At 42.7% G+C, this 15,971-nt stretch overlaps 1 long non-coding RNA gene across 2 annotated transcripts in view; it reads right to left on the minus strand.

Moving 5' to 3' along the window:
• Positions 1–11,445: 11,445 nt before the first annotated feature.
• Positions 11,446–15,971, minus strand: part of LOC122707867 — a 38,201-nt gene continuing 33,675 nt past the window's right edge. For both annotated transcript variants that reach the window (XR_006344938.1, XR_006344939.1), the window contains one exon: positions 11,446–11,655. This is a non-coding gene — a long non-coding RNA (uncharacterized LOC122707867). The remainder of the gene's footprint in view (positions 11,656–15,971) is intronic.

Below are 15,971 nucleotides of genomic sequence, written 5' to 3' on the forward strand. Positions count from 1 at the left end.
CTATCTCATTCTTTCAAAGGTTGTGGCCTGCTCCCTTTCCTCTTCTTTCACCACTGGCAAGTGCGCTGGTCTCTGTGGCTAAAGGAGACCCACACTCATGTGAATTTTGTGTTGCCTTCTTTGAATCTCACCATGCCCACATCAACAGGGCACGCATCACTTTGCCCATTTTATGGATGAAGAAACTGAGAGACAGGCAGCTCAGGTGTCTGGTCCTCAATATCTGGCTCCTTAAAGGTCAGGTGAGGATCAGGATTTGACACTGACTCCAACTTTTCATATTCTTTCTACTTAATATGTTGTCTTACACTTAAGAGGTTTAGAAATAAAACACACATGAATTTGTATGGAAAAGACTGGGTATTCTGCAGACAAATTGGATTGTTTGTACACGGGACTGAAACCATTTATCTCAGATTAGGACATGAACCCACATGGTTGGGACTTGAACCCAGCGAAGACCCTTGGTCTTCCAACTGAGATCACAGACCTGGTTTCAGGACCAAATGAAGCTCTGGTTCTTGATGTCTCATCACAGAAAGAATTCAGTGAGAGACAAAGTGATAGGTAAGAAATGGATTTGTTCAGAAAGACAGAGTGTGGGCCGTCACAGAGGGTGAGGGCAGCCTTGAAATGTGGTGTGGTAGCTATTACGGGCTGGGTGATTTCACAGGCTAATGAGTAGGAGGATTATTCCAACTATTTCAGGGGAAGGGGCAGGGATGTCCAGGGTGAGCCGCTGCCCACTTTTCGGTCTTTGATGGTCCAACTGGGAGCTGTCATGGCACCTCTGAGTGTGTCGCTTAGCTTGCTCTGGGTCATAATGAGTGTACCCTGAAGATCAAGGTCTGGTCAAGTTGACTTGTCGGCCATCTTGGGCCCGTTTGGTTCTAACCAGTCTGTGCTCTGCCCTCGAGCTGTGTCATTTGTTCAAAGCTGCACCCTTCCCCTTCCCTCCTGCTTCAGCCCAAGGCAGCTGGCGGTGGCGTTCGTCACTGACAGCCACTGGACCTGTCTTCTCCCCATGCCTCCTGCCTCCCTCTAGAGAAGCAGCGAAGGAGCTTGAGATGGAATCTGAAGATGCAGAGCCTCGGAGCCCTTTCCTTCAGATAAAATGGAGTTGAACCACTCCTGGGCTAGGGTTTCAAGGGTGGTTCTGTGGTAAAGAATCTGCCTGCCAATGCAGGTTCGATCCCTGGTTCGGGAAGATCCCCTGGAGGAGGAACTGGCAACTCACTCCAGTATTCTTACCTGAGAAATCTCACAGACAGAGGAGCCTAGCAGGCTACAGTCCATGGGGTCACACAGAGTTGGACACGATTTAGCAACTAAACCACAATAACACCCCCTCTCCCCAGGCTGGAATCAGTTGTTAAGGAACCGATGAGGCAGCACTTGCGGACCCTGTTGTCTTGGTTGGGTAGAAATTGCCATTGGGTGACTTAGGATATCACAAGACTGGGGGGATGAGGGTGTTTCCCAGCTTGTGTAGAGAACTGAGACTTCACACCATCATTTGCCTGTGACCTCTCACCAGGAACTCTCCACAGGGAGGCAGAGGGGGGCGGGCTTCCTCTTTCCCCTCACCCTCGAACTGTGCTACGCTTATATGAGTGTTTTTATCTTTTAGGACTGCCTAAGAGCTCCTTTGACTCAGTTCCATATGGGAGAGGGAAGTGAGGAATGCCCACATAGCTACCCACTGGTGATCCTGAAGAATGTTCAGGAATGTCAGTAAAAGCAGTAAAGCGTTGGGGATAAAGTGCATAGGGGTAATCCTTTCGCAATGGAATTATTACTGGAAGAAACCCTGACAAAACCAAACTGGTATTTGATGTGAATCCATAGGAGTTCAAGCAATCATGTTAAAATAAAGGTTAACTTTACTAAACCTTAATATGTTTTAAAATGGCTTAAAAAAAAGTGCCCAGTAGCAGTCATACAGAAAGTGTTGCCTGGCACAGCCGTCCCCCTGAAATAGGTCCTGTCCCCCTGCATGCCATCTGGGTCCTGGGACACTCCTAGTTCTGCAACTTTGGCTCCCAGGATGCTGTGTCCCCTTGACCAGAGAAGCACCTGATCACAGCAGATGGAAAACAGCATTAAGTAGAGGACTTCCCGTCACTTTATGGAAAACAGATTGGGAAAACGTGGAAATAGTGACAGACTTTATTATCTTGGGCTCCAAAATTGCTGTGGATCATGACTGCAGCCATGAAATTAAAAGATGCTTGCTCCTTGGAAGAAAAGCTATGACAAACTGAGATGGCATATTAAAAAGCAGAGATATCACTTTGCCAACAAAGGTCTGTATAGTTGAAGCTACAGTTTTTCCAGTAGTCATGTACGGGTGTGAGAGCTGGACCATAAAGAAAGCTGAGCGCCAAAGAATTGATGCTTTTGAACTGTGGTGTTGGAGAAAACTGTTGAGAGTCCCTTGGACTTCAAGGAGATCCAACCAGTCCATCCTAAAGGAAATCAACCCTGAATATTCATTGGAAGGACTGATGCTAAAGCTGAAGCTCCAATACTTTGGCCACCTGATGCGAAGAACTGACTCATTGGAACAGACCTTGACGCTGGGAAAGATTGAGGGCAAGAGGAGAAGGGGGTGACAGAGGATAAGATGGTTGGATGGCATCACTGACTCAATGGAAATGAGTTTGAGCAAACTCCAGGAGACAGTGAAAGGGAAGCCTGGTGTGCTGGGTCACAAACATTTAGATATGATTTAGCAACTGAACAACAAAAAACCACTTTGGAGGTTTAAGAAGACCTTCTGCGTTGGGAACTCACACAAAGAAAGAAGGGTCCATTGGAAGAAGAGCCTGGGGCAGAGAGAGCTGCACACCCAGCAGAAGGAAATGGGCAGATGCAGGGGACGGAGTGGGGGGAGGGGGATGGGGGAAGGACAGGGAGGAACCAGGAAGGAGGGGAGGGGCCGGGTGGGGGAGGGGAGGAGGAGGGAGAGGACACCTGATGATGTGCAGTGGAGCTGAGCACGTGGGGGGATGGGAACATCTGCATGAAGTAGGTTCCTATTCTTGTAAATGGTGGGTGGTACTTACAACTCAGCTGTGGGCATGCTGAGGCTTCTGAAGTCCAGACAGACATAAAGTACTTGTATTGTTATCTAGAACTGACGCATATACATATAAATTAGATCCAGTAACCCAACGGAAATGTTCTTCATTTTCCAAGGTTCATCATTTGACACTGTTATCGATTGATGTCAAACATCAAAAGAAAAACAAAATGCCTAGACTCTAGAACTGTCTTGAACAAAGTGGTAGCCACTTGCTATACCCACGCACAGAGATCACGTGTATGATTGGCTTGTCTACAAGCAGATGCGCTATATATGCAAATTCCTACTGGACTTTGTGGTGTGCATAAAAGAATGGAAACATATCTCTTTTTAAAATTAATTGCATGTTGAAATAATATTAGGTGGGCCAAAAGAGTTCATAAAACACAAACAAACTTTCTGGCCAATCCAATATTTTGGATGTGCTGGGTGAAATACAATGTGTGAGAATTCATTTAATGGCACTTGACTATTTTTGATGTGACTACTAGAAAATTTAGAATTACAGACGTGGCTCGTATTGCACTTGTATTGGGTGGTGCTGCTTTTGAACCCAGTTCTGCCACTTACATGCTGTGCATCCTTGGGAAAGTTAGTTAACTTCTCCGTACCTTCAATTCCTCAACTATAACGTAGCTGAGTTGTGAAGATAAAATGACTTGATGTTTGAAAAGCACGTAGAAAAATATCTGGGACCTAGAAAATTGAGCTATGATCCATCTATCTGTCTGCTATAACAGATACCATTGTATGTAGGCACAGCACCAGAGTGAAATGCAAAAGCATTCGTATTACCGAGTGCTTCTATTACAGTTTTTTCTCCTCTTCCTTCCTTCCTTTCCTCCCTCCCTCCTTACACCCTTTCTTTCAGTAAAAGTGTTTGAGCTCCAGTTGCAATCTCAGGTGAACCTACAGAAAATGGTGGTGGTGTTCAGTTGCTCAGCTGTGTCCGACTCTTTGTGACCCCGTGGATTGCAGCACACTGGTCTCCCTGTCCTTCACCATCTCCTGGAGCTTGCTCAAACTCATGTCCATTCAGTAGGTGATGCCGTCCAACCACCTCATCCTCTGTGGTCCCCTTCTCCTCCTGTCTTCAATCTTTCCCAGCATCAGGGTCTTTTCCAGTGAGTCAGTTCTTCGCATCAGGTAACCACAGTATTGGAGCTTCAGCTTCAGCATCAGTCCTTCCAGTGAATATTCAGGGCTGATTTTCTTTAGGACTGACTGGCTTGATCACTTTGTATTCAACCATTTTCTGTGGGTTCGGTATGAAAAGACAAAAAGATATGACACTGAACCCACAGAGAATGGTTGCCTAGAAATGCATTTCTGTATTTCCGGTCAACCAGTTGAACAGCAGCATACTTTTGTTGAGGCTATGGAGACATCTGAATTATTTTGGTGATAGCTGTAATAATGATATTTCAACTATTTTTCAAAATTGTTTCACAGTCTTTTAAAAATGTGAGCTCCCATAACTGCTTTTTTGTTTTATAACTGCAACGACAGTAAACACACGTCAGGGCCTCACAGGTAGGGCATGCATTGTAGCATAAACAGACAAATGCTTTTTGGTTGTTTACTGTCCATAAAAATAAAACTACAGTGGAATTAGTGAGTTGTTTAATTAGAATCTGCAACTTATTCATGTGTGTGTTTTCTTTTGCTAGTTTCTTCCCCTAAACTACTTTTAATTTGCTTAGAAGTGAGCCTAAAAGCTATAACATGTGGACACTTCTAAGGACAGAAAATCCGAAAGCTCTGGTTGGATTGGAGGAGGGTGATTAAAAGGAAGAGGGGAAATGGAAAGATTGCAGTTGGTGTAATTTAAGGGACTTGATCAGACATCAAGAATATGACATGTCACTCAAGAATTGCCTGCACACATAGAAATCAACCCCCCACACCCTGGGATATATAAACAGGAGTAGACTCACAGGAGGGCTTCTCTTTTATGTGATATGTATCATTGCTCCAGTGTTTTTTAGTGGGGACTGATTCTAATTTTTGGCTCCATGCTTTAAAATGAATGTAATGGATATATAGAGAAAAACAGCAACAATGATGAAAGGATTAGCAAATGAAATACCTGAAAACAAAGCATTTTAGCACAGAGTTTTTAACCCTTTAGAGTGAAAGCCCACAGAGTTTTTAAACCAGGAGAAGGATGAGGGGCATTTTACAAAAATTGGAAATGACAAGACCGAGGCCAAGACTCTAACAGGTGAGCGTGGACATTGTCCTGTGACTGTCTCAGGGCATCCTTGCCAGAGAATCCAACAGAGCGCTTTCAGCCTTGGGCTTCTTTTTTATTAAAAAAATTTTTTTTGGCCACACTGTGCAGCAGGCAGGATCTTAGCTTCCTGACCGGGGATCGAACCTGCCTTCCTGCATTGGGAGCACAGAGTCTTAGCCACTGGACTGCCGGAGAAGTCCCACCCTGTGCTTCTTAATTCGTCTCACGTGTTTGCCATTTCGGGGGAAGCAGGGCTCAGATCTCCTCATCCCCTGTACCTCTCTCTAACACATGCTTGGCCCGCTGTGTGGCAGTTTTTCACTTTTGTGTAGGTCTCTCCAGATCTCTAAGCACAGGAACTCAGGTCTTCTTGGCCCATTTCCCCAGAACCTGTTGATGTCTTTGGCACATAGCAGTAGACACTGACATATCTCTTGCCTAAGTGCATGAATAAACACAGGAATGCTTAATTTTCTTGAAAGGCTAATTTAGAATAACTCGAGGTAATTAGTTTGTTGCCATTTGGACCATTATAAATAATTCCTTAATAACTGATTTCAAGACTAAGGGTGAGATGAGTTGATGGTGTGTTGCTACAGGAGTTTTAGAATCAAACAGCTTTTTTTCTAGGTTGGGCAAGTTGTTTAACTTTTCTGGGACTCATCTTCTTATCTGTGAAATGAGGACAGTATGACCCAACGCCCTGTAAGGTAATTGTCAGTTTATAATTGAAATGCAATGATGTGTAAAAAGGAGTTAAGTGTCATTCATAATGTAAGCACTTCATTCATTCATTCAGCAAGTATCTATTACTACATGATAGACACTGTTCCACATGTTAAGAATATTATAGGTGGGGACTTCCCTGGTGATCCAGTTGTTAAGACTCTGAGCTTCCACTGCAAGGAGGCATGGGTTCCATCCCCAGGAGGCCGGTACTGGGGCTGCTGTGAAGAACAGTAAACCTCACCTAATGCAAGATGTTAGTAACGTGGATGACCCTATCCACCTGTGATGTGCAGTTGAAGGATTCATGAGAACAGCTTGGTCTCAAGACTGACTTGCAGATCTGGGTCCGTGCTTTAGAATTCTCCCTGTTGACCCTCAGCTTCCAGCGTTGAAAAGCTCACCTGAGTCCAAAAACCTTCCAACTATTCTGCCTGAGATTACTTGCATTAGATCTGGCAATGAAACACTCAGAAAAATTTCCCTTAGCCCTGCCTGTCATCTATTATGACTTCTGAGAATTCAGATTTACCAAAGAAAGTTAAATATTGTTGAAAGGAAAGCAGACTTCTGTACTGGCATGTGCATTAAAGGTTTCGTTTTCACAACCCCAGTTCCTTCGCAACTGCTTGCTGAGTCTGTTGCCAGAAGGGACCTCAATTTCTTTTTCCTCTTCTTTGTGTTCACTGAGATTGCAGTAAGGATGAGGAGAACACAGAAACACTTGATACCTCTCACCACTCAATCTGGAAAAGTCAGTGAGCTCCAATTCAAAGGCCAAATCCCCAAAGAAATAGGAGCATGCCCTAAACCAGCAAGTCAGAAAAGGTAGCAAATCCAAAGCCAAGGTGATTATCCTCTTAGTTAATTTGGATATCCCTCTGTGATCTCTTATTCAGATTAGTCCATCTGGAAGGATATTTCTGAGAGTATCTTGTCTGGCAGAGACTCTCCATTCTTAATTTAGGGAAAACGTTGGAGAAAGAAATGATCACTGTTAGAGAAAAGAGAGAGGGTTTGCTTTAAAAAATATACATTATCAAACGCAGAGGCTGATATTTTGGGTCAATGAGAGCAGTTGATCCCTTCGGTAGCCTATTGAAGTCTACACGAAGTGGTAGAAATGATTTTACTTTGTGAGAGAGATCTGTGTCTGTATGGGTTAATTTCATTGCACGTGTGAGAGATGGTTACCAGGGATCCAGATGACAAACAGTAATAGTGATTTTTAAATTAAATTAAATTTGCCTTTTTAGTATCTTGGCTTCTCAGGGTCTTCGTTGTGGCTCGTGGGCTTCCTCTGGGGTGCTGCGCGTGGGGACGTCTCTCGTTGCGGCTCGCGGGCCTTCTCATGCTGCCGGGCACAGGTGTTAGGGCGCCCAGGCTCTCTAGTTGCAGCATGTGGGCTAGTTCCCCCAAGGCGTGTGGGATCTTAACTCCCTGACCAGGGATCAAACCTGTGTCCCCTGCATTGGAAGGCGAATTCTTAACCACTGGATCACCAGGGAAGTCCCAGAGTGATTTTTTTTTTTTCCGCCTCTTCTCTAAGGACCCAACCAGTTCCATTTTCTGTCTCTTATTTCTCCTCCTCCCCTCCTCCCCTCTCTCTCCCTCCTCTTCCCCCTCCCTGTCTTGCTCCCTGCAGTCTTCCTCCTCCTCCTTTTCTGGGGGGTTCTGTTCCAGGCTGGGAGTGATCCCAGGGGGTGCCCTTGGGCTTGGCTTGTGAACAACAACAGAGACAGTTCTTTGTCACCCAAGAAGGTCAGGTTGATTCTAGAACCAGTTGGGTGTCTGATTCCACCCTGAGTTGACCTTAATCATTCCCAGGAAGTTCTGCTTCTGCTGAAGAGTGGCCTACCCTTGACAATTCTCATCTGAATTCTTAGGCAGGACAGCATTTCTGTCTCAAGAACATGCAGCCCCAAGGTGTGTTTCTTGGGTTCCGGACATGCTACCATTATGGCTGGTTCCTGATGGAGGAACAGACGGTCAGGCCCCTGGAAGACACAGAGGGAGGAAATGACGGCCGGGCTGCCGGTCTCTGCCGGGAGCTGTGTGGAGCCCCAACTCCTGGAAGCTTCACAGCAACTGGGTTAGGTGATGAGAACCCCATTTTTCGTTAAGGGAATTAGTGTTCAAATACTTAATTTTCTAAAGGTTGAGTAGTTAAAATGGCCCTAGGGGAATCTGGACACAGGCTACCTGAGTCAGTTGCTAAGTCGTGTCTGACTCTGGGATCCCATGGACTGTAGCCCGCCACCTCCTCTGTCCGTGGAGTTCTTCAGGCATGAACACTGGAGTGGGTTGCCATTTCCTTCTCCAGGTGATCTTCCCGACCCAGGGGTTGTACCCAGGTCTCCTGCATTGCAGGCAGATTCTTTACCATCTGAACCGTCAATGGTTACCCACTCCAGTATTCTTGGGGCTTCACTGGTGCCTCAGTGGGTAAAGACTGCCTGCATTACAGAAGACTGGGGTTTGATCCCTGGGTTGGGAAGATCCCCTGGGGAAGGAAATGGCAACCACTCCAATGTTCATGCCTGGAGAACTCCATGGACAGAGGAGCGTGGCGGGCTGCAGTCCATGGGGTCGCAGAGAGTCAGACACAACTTAGCAACTGACTCAGGTAGCCTGTGTCCAGATTCCCCTAGGGCCATTTTAACTACTCAACCTTCAGAAAATTAAGTATTTGAACACTAATTCCCTTAACGAAAAATGGGGTTCTCATCACCTAACCCAGTTGCTGTGAAGCTTCCAGGAGTTGGGGCTCCACACAGCTCCCGGCAGAGACCGGCAGCCCGGCCGTCATTTCCTCCCTCCCTGCCTTCCAGGGGCCTGGCCGTCTGCTCATACAGATAGCTAAATCACTTTTAGAAACACAGCATTGTAAAGCAACTATACTCCAATGAAAATTAATTAAAACAACCAAAAAAAAAAAAGAAGAAGCCAAATCCCCCCAGAAACATGCAGAGATGCTCTGGGTGTGGTTGCCTGTGTTAATGGTATTTCCGGCTTCCTGTCATCTTAAGAAAAAGGAAGTTCAGGAGTGTGTGTGTGTGTGTGTGTGTGTGTGTGTGCGCGCGCGCGCGCCGGCGTGTGAGTTTCTCATTGGTGTGTGAGTTTTCCCGTGTGTTTCCGGGTGAGGCTGGCTGCAGCAGTCCCTGTGGCAATCTGTCCACCCCGGAGTCAGCCGGGTGCCCAGGGTCCCTCTCCATTTCCTTGGGTCTGGGAATGATTCCTTTTAATTACCTCTTTGGTTTGACTCTCATGTTTCTGGGCCACTACATCTGCTTTTTATTTTCTCTCAATTACATAAGCAATATATATTCAATGAAGAAAACTTGGAAAATATAGATTACAGGAAAAATCACACTGGCTCTGTCACCCTGCAGGAACTATTCACATTTGGTCGTGTATCCTGCCAGGCATTTAGTTTTACAAAAATGTGATGATACCCTACCTATCACTTTATTTTTTTCATTTGCCACACTCCGTGGTGTGTAGTATCTTAGTTCCCGGACCAGGGACCAAACCCCTGACCCTTGCATTGGCAGGTGGATTCTTAACCACTGGGCCACCAGGGAAATCCCTGTGCTGTTTTTATGAGGGCAAACCCTAATATGCTCTGGACGCTTCAGCGTCTCACCCGGGGGATTCTCCACCCTCCTGCAGACCCATCCATCAACTTTAGGATGTGCTTTCTTCCAATGATTCCCTCACATCTGGTTTTGACTCTCTGATCCTTCCATTAAATCACTTCTTGGCTTATACATTCAAATCTCTTTCTGTAATCACCTGCTAAAACCTTGACTGCAAAAAAAAAAAAAGTCAATTATATTGCTTCTATTCCACATGAAACGTTGCTGGAGAAAAATACGTACCTGAGCTGACTCCTGAAGTTGCTATTCCTCACACATTGCATCCCTCTAATAAATAAAACGTGCTCTTTCTTTGTGCCTCTGAGTGTCCCCTTGCTCAGAAATCACTTTCCTGAGTTGTCTTCTGTGGTTTATTCCTTTACGCCTTTATGGTCAGAAATTCCTACCCTTAAATGTCAGCTCTAAACTCAGAGAAAACTATCACCAGCCGCCTTGCACTGAATTGAAGTGACTGAATCATTTGTTTGTCTTTATTAGCTTGGAGGCTCCCTGAAGATGAGAAACGTATCTAGGGACTTCTCCGGTGGCCCAGTGGTCAGGGTGCCACGTTTCCACTGCAGGAGGTGTGGGCTTGCTCCCTGGTTGGGGTGCTAAGATCCCACAGGCCCCGTGGTGCAGCCCTCAAAAGAACCATTCCCAGTGGAGTTTTGTCGCATAGTAAATGCTCAATAAATGTCTGCTAACTGTAAGAATAAATACATGAAAAAAAATCTGCCTTTCTTTCCAGTTACAAAGGGCTTCTACCTACATGATCTTATTTGATTCTTTTTACAAATCTCTGCGATATTTGTTGGTAACAGCATTTTGGTCATTTTATGTCTATTTTGAGTGGGACTTGGCCAGTTCATACCTCTCACAGCGGGAAAAGCAGAAGCTTGGTGTGACTCTTGCTCTGACTTACTTCTCACACGTTCCCACCAAGTAGTCCTAACAGCAGAAGAAGCTGTCAGCCCTGGACACTATGGGAGCGGAATGTACCTGGACACATCCTGCTAAAGCCTGTCATGTCTATGAAGTCTCTAAAACTTGTTTGTCTTAAAATTACCCTAAAACTTGCATGAATTTAGTGTATTACTTCAATATTATCTTTGAATAACTGACCACTTTTTTTATTTTTTAATTTTTACCTTACATTGGAATATAGTTTACTTATAATGTTGTGTGAATTTCAGGTGTACAAAATGATTCAGTTATCCATATACATGTACCTATTCTTTTTCAGATTCTCTTCCTATATAAGTTATTACGGACTGTTGAGTAGGGTTTTCTGGGCTGTACAGTAAGTCTTTTTTGGGTTATCTATTTTATACATAGTGATGTGTATCTGTTAATCCCAAATGCCTAATTTAATCCTCCCCCCAAGTTTCTTCTTTGATAGCCATGTTTGTTTTCTATGTCTGTGTGTCTGTTTCTATTTTGTAAATAAGTTTATTTTTTATCATTTTTTAAGATTCCACATAGTGATATCATATGGTATTTGTCTTTCTCTTCCTGACTTATTTCATTTAGTATGATAATCTCCAGGACCATCCATGTTGCTGCAAATGGCCCTATTTCACTCTTTGTTCTGGCTGAGTAATATTCCGTTGTGCATATTTACCGCATCTTTGTCCATTCATCTATTGGACACTCAGGTTGCTTCTGTGTCTTGGTTATTGTAAGTGGTGATGCAGTGAACACTGCAGTGTGTGTATCTTTACAAATTTTCTCCAGATATACACCCAGGAGTGGGAATTTTTACTTTAATGTCATTGACTCTCCCTCTCTCCCTCCCTCAAGTAAAGCTGCCACTCCAGAAAAGGCTTCAGATTCATCCTCTTCCCAGACGCTCCTGTCTGTATCCCCTTGCTGTCTGCAGAGGGATGTGCAGACCTGATCTGAGAAGCAGGGGCTGGACCTCACAGCCTTTCCTGCTTGTGGGTTGAAGGCAGGCCTTGGTCATGTTGCTGTTTGTACATCAGGGAGTGAAGAAGAGAAGCATCAGTGAGAAGCGCCAACTCGGTTAAGCCGCACACATTCCAATGCATGCTTTCTGAGCACCAGCTTCACCCAGAGCTTCATAACATCCGGACATGCTTTTAAGACACTGAAACTCCTCCCACCTCCCCTGACATATAACCACACTCTGCTCTCCCCTCATCTGAACAATGAATGCACTTCCCGTGGAAGATTTGGACATTTATTGCATGTATTTGGAAGGCATGATGTTCTCTCAAGAGAAAAAAACTAGTAAACACTTATATGTCCGGAATGAGGAAAAGTAAGCAGAGGAGATGAAGCGTCATGTTACTTGACCCCCAGATACACCTGCTCATCCTTTCAGAGGCTGGAGTCTTAATAAAAGGCTAAAAAAGGCAATATGAGAAGTACCAATGCATATTTTGATTGTATCACTGATGGATTTGCATTTTATATAGCAGAAAAAGGAAACACTTTGTTATTTATGACAGATTATTTATAGCTTTCTGCTTTGTAAAATTATCTGCAAATGTAATAATCATACATAAATTCTCTACTTCCTATTGTTACTCATAATTGCCTTTTTGAGAAATATTTCCTTCTATCACCAAAATAATCTAAATAACCTGTTTCAATTTATTAGCTGGAAAATCATTATAAAATAGCAAGAATACTGTGCATTCTTGTGAGGACAAAAATTACAAATATGTGGCAAGAAAGTGAACTCTCAAGGCAGAGCTCAGAAGCTACATACTTGAATTCCCTTTGATATTTGCCTTAGTTTTAATCGTCTTTTGTTTCCTTGGATTTTTATATCTGAAAGCCTTTCTCTCTGGAGGAAGCATCATACATCCCTCCAAGTTATAAGAATGTACAGAACTCCAAAAGTGTATAATACAAAAAAATTTAAAATCAGTAAGCCAAATACTCCAAATTTAGTAAATCAGGACTTCCCTGGCGGTCCAATGGTTGAGACTCCATGCTTGCCTTGCAAGGATACAGCAGACATGGGTTCGGTCCCTGGTTGGGGAATTGACATCCCACATGCTGTGTGGTGTGTCCAAAAAATAAATTAAAAAGAATGAAATTTAATAAATCATTCTTTGGGTCTCAACCCTTTACGCTTAGGATGTACACATGGGGTGATTCAAGACTGCAAGGAAGAGCTTCATATCAGAATTTTCCTGTCTAGATTCAAGCCACATTCTAAGAGTTCTGTCTTGGGGGAATCTAAATTTATAGCTTTCTCTTAAAATGCTGATTGTTAGCAAGGTATACAAATACACAGACTCCAGGGGAGCAAACGGCATTCACTCCCGTCCTCTGTCCAATATCTGCTCCGTCTCCCTCACTCTGCTCCGGTGGCTGCGGGCCAATTCCCGTGGCAAGGCATTTAAAGCAGCCTTGTGACTCCATATTGATTGGCGACGTGAAATTTGGCTCCACGAAGTCTGGAGAATGATGCTGTTACCTGCCTGGCTTCAATGTATCTTTGTTTGCTTCCCACAGGAAAAACAGTTTAATCACAGGCGGTTTACAGCCTTGATTCGAGTGGGCTGGGGCGGTTCAGTACCAGAAGTGCTGGCAAAACTCAGCCAACAGATTCGTGGTTTTATTTATTTATATTTTATAAAGTCAGCTTTTAATGGCCCATGGGTGATTGAATCCAGAATGGCATAGTCTATACTGTTGACCTTGTTAAAGCCGGGAGCCCTCGCTTTAGCCAAGAATCTCTGGCTGTGCCTATAAGATACCACCAAGATCACAGGGAAAGGGCAACATCCTAGGTATTTTGTCCCAATGACAATTCTGATTTTCAACCAATGTAACACGCTGAGGGAGGAGGGAGCATAGACTTTACGTCTGAGTGGAATTTTGCTTTGAGGTGTATGCCCTGGTAAATGAGGATTTTTATACAGATTCTACTGGGAAAAATCAGTTAACTTGTAACCTGCACAGTAGAGTAGGATTCTTCTCACTTACTTGAAACCCAAAAATTAAATTTAGTTGGAATAAGAAAGTTTATGAATGATCATTGTAAGACAGGTCATGATAACTGAAAATAGCAATTTAAATTTGGCATTGAGTGTTGGGCTTTTCCTACTGCCTTGGGTTATTTTTATTTACGCTCATATATTTCTATTAAATTCAGGCTGCAGCTGACCTTTTGCAACAATGGTAATAGGGAGAAATGTTGGCTTTAATTTTGGGAGGATTTTGTAAGAAATCAGAACCATCCATTATTTTATTTTATTCTTTTTAAAGAATTTTTTTGATGTGGACCATTTTTTAAAAAGGCTTTATTGAATTTGTTACAATATTGCTTCCATTGTTTATGTTCTAGTTTTTTGGCCATGATGCATGTGGGATCTTAGTTCCCTGACCAAGGATTGAACCTGCACACACACCTCTAACACCCCACGACCACTACCACCTCACAAGCCCTCGTTGGAGGGCAAAGTCCTAACCACTGGACTGCCAGGGAAGTCCCCATCAACTTATTTCAATCTTTTATTTCTGCAGTTTGATACTTTCTCATCCTAGTCAAAAGAGATAACAGCTGTTTCTGACTCAGTGAAAAGCAAATGATCTAATTTGTAGCAGGATTTAGGAGCATTTATGACACCATAGTAGAAAATAAAATAGAAGCAAAACGTAAAATACAGGGACTTTCAGAAACTGACTCCTCAGTCTCCAAGTGTTTCATTTCCCAGCCCTGCCCGCCTCTCCTCTGCACCTCCATAAATCACCTGGCGTGTCTGGCTTTCTGCCACGTTCTCCTTTCTTTCACACTAGTAGCACCTACGTGTTAACATGACACTCTGGAACTGCTTACAATTTTCTGTCTTTTAAATGCCTTTTAATATTAAAAAAATGGAAAAAAAGAAAAATGGTTGAGAGAGATCCAATTATCTTCTCTTTTTCTCCCTTTCTCCTTCCTTCTCCTCCTCCCAGAAAAAGGCAACTTCAGACGCTAGGGATCAACATGCATTTTTAAAAATGACTACATTTTTTCATGAATAAGTTGGATTTAAGATGGGTTATTTTTAACTTCCATTTTTAGAATTAATTTTTATTGGGGTGTAGTTGATTTACAATGCTGTGTTTCAGGTGGACAGCAAAGTGAATCAGTTATACATACATGTACACCCACTCTTTTTTAGATTCATTTCCCATACAGACCATTACAGAGTACTGGGTGGAGTTCCTTGTGCTATAGTAGGTCCTTATTAACCTATTTTGTATACAGTAATGTGTATCCCAATCTCCCAATTTACCTTCCACCTCCTTTCCCCCGGTTGAAGGTTTGTTTTCTATGCCTGTGGCTCTATTTCTGTCTTGTAAATAGGTTCATTTGTACCATTTTTAAAGATTCCACATATAAGCAATATCATTTGGTATTTGTCTTTGCTGATTTACTTCACTCAGTATGACAATCACTAGGTCCATCCATGTTGCATTTTAACCTAAATGTGATTCTGATTTTTCTACTCTGATTTAAGAAAATGATTTAACATCATTGCCTCATTCAGGATCCAAGGAGGAAAGCTTTTAATATTTCTCCATGAAAATAAAGCTGACTGTTTTTTTTTTTTTAAATAGGTTTAATGAAATTTCCTTTTATTCCTAATTTAGAAAAGTAGTTTTGAATAGATGTTGAACTCTATCAAATACCTTTTCTGTTTTTATTGAAACAATCACATAATTGTTTTTCCTTTATTCCATTAAAGTGAATTCCTTTGCTCTTGAAGGGTAAACGCCTACCTGGAATAAATATCTGTAGTGATGACTTCGTTTTTATTCCTGGTATTAGTTATTTTTTACCTTTCTTAAAAAAATGCCAGTCAACATGGATTTATGACTTTTATAAGTCTTTTTAAAGACCACAGCATTTGGTCTTGTTAATTTGTTCTACAGTTTTGTCTTACATTTCTTTTTGCTTTTATATGTATTTCTTTTCTTTCACTTTCTTTGGATTTAATTCGCTCTTTTTCAAGTGTCTAAAAAACGGACACTTAGATCAATAAAAATCATTCATTAGATGTACTTTTTCCTTTACTAATATATTCATCAATGCTATATACTTCTCAGTGCTTTGATAGGCCATATTTTAATTCTCATTGATACCATCTGCATTTTATTTAATTATTTGAGTCATGGGTTATTTAGACAAATATTGTCTAATTTCTCAACATCTAGGTATTCTCTAGTTATCTCTCTGCTACTAATTTCTAGCTTGTCATTGTAATAGAACATACTCTGTCTAATTTTTTAAAAAGTTCTTGGCTGCACCAGGCAGCAT

Source organism: Cervus elaphus, chromosome 14 (genome assembly GCF_910594005.1).
Source record: "Cervus elaphus chromosome 14, mCerEla1.1, whole genome shotgun sequence".
In the NCBI taxonomy this organism is placed as follows: Eukaryota; Metazoa; Chordata; class Mammalia; order Artiodactyla; family Cervidae; genus Cervus; species Cervus elaphus.